General features: G+C 43.9%; 1 pseudogene; it reads left to right on the top strand.

The window, feature by feature from the left end:
- Window positions 1–604: 604 nt before the first annotated feature.
- Window positions 605–697, top strand: LOC111766618 (U6 spliceosomal RNA; annotated as a pseudogene).
- The last annotated feature ends 2189 nt before the right edge of the window (window positions 698–2886 follow it).

Raw genomic sequence — 2886 nt, forward strand, 5'->3', positions numbered from 1 at the left:
GGCAGCAGAGCATTAAACCAAGGCTGGGGCGCTGCCCTGCTCCCACGGGTGGGTTGTCTTGGTGTCTGCCGTGCTCAGCCACTGCCTGGGAGCAGCCCGTGGAAGCGTGGTCTCCAGGCCCCAGTGAAGGATTTTGGAGTACAGCTGTTGGAGCCCTGGGCCAATGACGCCTCCTGAGGTAGGAAGTCTGCGCGGCATATTCCACTGCCCCCACAGATGTTGGCAAATTTATTATTTTGTGTGTGTGGCTTTTGCTTTTTGTCTCTTAAGAAGGCTGAAGATATCCAAATGCCTCAAGACTGAGGAAAGATAAAAAATGGAGGGGGGAGCGGGGAGTGTAATAACCACTGACCTAGGTAGATTTATTGTTACTGTAGTTATTGTGCTTATTAAGTAACTTGTAACGTTGATGTAAATGATACATTTTCTAAATTAAAAAAAAGAAGGCTGACTATATTGGGACAATGGAAAAGTTATGGTAATGGATGGTGCAGTTGGAAACACAACATTAACAACCTAAATTATATATTTGAATGTGGCTGAAAGGGGAAATTGTAGGTTGTATATAAGTTACTACAAAAAAAAACTTTAAAAAACACATGGGGTGCTCGCTTCGGCAGCACATATACTAAAATTGGGATGAAGATTAGCATGGCGCAAGGATGACATGCAAATTTGTGAAGTGTTCCATTTTTTTTTTTATGTCTTGGTAACTATAAGCTTCTGCCCCAAAGAAATACTCTTAATAAAAAACAAAAACAAAACAAAACAATACCTCCCATGGGACTATACAATACAGTGAACCCTATTGTAAATAATGGAATATAGTTAATAGTACAATTATAAAAATGTTCTTTCATGAATTGTAATAAATGTACCACTAATATATGGTGTTAATAATAGGGTGGTGTATTAGTCAGCCAAAGGGGTGCTGATGCAAAATATCAGAAATTGGTTTGTTTTTATGAAGGGTAATTATTTGGGATAGGAGTTTACAGATACCAGGCCATAAAGCATAAGTTGCTTCCCTCACCAAAGTCTATTTTCACGTGTTAGAGCAAGATGGCTGCTGACATCTGCCAGGATTCAGGCTTCCTGGGTTCCTCTCTTCCCGGGTCTTGCTTGTCTCCAGGCTCAGTGTTCCTCTCTTCCTGGGGCTTGCTTCCCTTTCTTCACAACCATGCTCCTCTGTGTCCTTACTTCCCAGGGCTCCAACTCAAGACTGCAGCATCAAACTCCAACATCAAAATCCCAACATTAAGAACCCTCCAACTCTGTCCTTTGCCATGCCTTTTATCTGTGAGTCCCCACCCACCCTATCAAAGCCCTAATCATAATTTAATCAGGCCCAGGTACAGACAGATTACAAATATAATCCAATATCTATTTTTGGAATTCATAACTATATCAAACTGCTGCAGGTGGTATATGGAAACTCTATTTTATGCATGATTTTTCTTTAAAGCTACAACTTCTCTAATAAAAAAAATTTAATGTGAAAAAACAAATGTAGCTAACACATTTCCAAATAAACAGTTTCATTAAAAAATAAATAAAAAGGAGTGACACTAAAGGAGGATTGTCTTTAGAGAGGGTTGTTGGTGAATTTTGAGCCTCCCAACCCAAAGGTGTGATGGGGGCCTCTCTCTTCTTGTCACGTCTAGGCAAAGAGGCTCCCATGGGGCCACTCAGAGCGTGCTAAGTCTATCCTGTACTTAGGGGGGGCGCTGGAGGCTGGTGTTTGACTCCTGCCAGAAAAGCCTTCTGCTTAGCACTCAGTGGTTCACCATCTGCCCCAGAGAAGGTGGCTACCCCCTCAGTCCCCTCCACTACCCGTCCAGGGCCTCTCCCCAACACTGGGCACGCTGCTCCGGGCTCCACGGGGCTGACCTCACACATTGCGCCCGTTCGGTTCCCTGCTCTCTGGATTCCCGTTCGGTTTTGCCATTGGAAGGCCCTAGCCAGGATTAAGAGTGGACAAGGAGAGAGAGGTGGGAGCATTTACTCCCCTGGCGGCCTCCCTGCTGGGCGGTGTTTGTGGAGTAGCTGCAGTTCTCTGCCTGCGGCCAGAGCTCAGGCTGAGAGTGGACCTGCTCTCTGCTCTGGCTCCTCCAGACCCAAGGGACCTCAGAGCGTCCTTCATCAGTTTCCCTCATCCCTGCCCACTCTATTATTTTTTAAATTTATTTTTATTTTTTTACACTTTTTAAAATTAAAGTTAATAGATCATAAAGAACGTTACATTACAAAACATAAATGGTTCCGTATAACCCACTCCCCATCCCCCCACCCCCATCATTTTTGTAAATTGTATTTTTTTGAAGATATATACATCACAAAAAATGTTACATTAGAAAACTTAAGAGGTTCCCATATACCCCCCACCTCCCCATCCCACTCCTCCCACACCAACAACCTCCCTCATCATTGTGGCACACTCATCGCACTTGGTGAACACATTTTGGGACACTGCTGCACCACATGGATAAGAGTTTACCCTGTAGTTCACACTCTCCCCCAGTACATTCAGTGGGTTATGGCAGGATATAAAAGTCCAGCATCTGACCCTTCAATATCATTTAGGTCAAAACCAAGTCCCAAAAATGCCCCACATCACATCTCTTCTTCCACTCACTGCTCTCAGCAACTACTGTGGCCACTTTCTCCACCTCAATGCTACAATTTCTTCTATTACTCATCACAATAGTTCTATAGTAGAATATCAGTAAGTCCACTCTAATCCATATTCTATTCCTCCAACCTGTGGACCCTGGGGTGGTGATGTCCCCTCCACCTCTATATCAAGAGGGGGTTTAGGCTCCACATGAATGATGGATGCAATTCTTCTGCTTGCAATTGTTGTATCCCTTGACTCCCTGGTATGGT

Source organism: Dasypus novemcinctus, chromosome 4 (genome assembly GCF_030445035.2).
Source record: "Dasypus novemcinctus isolate mDasNov1 chromosome 4, mDasNov1.1.hap2, whole genome shotgun sequence".
In the NCBI taxonomy this organism is placed as follows: domain Eukaryota; kingdom Metazoa; phylum Chordata; class Mammalia; order Cingulata; family Dasypodidae; genus Dasypus; species Dasypus novemcinctus.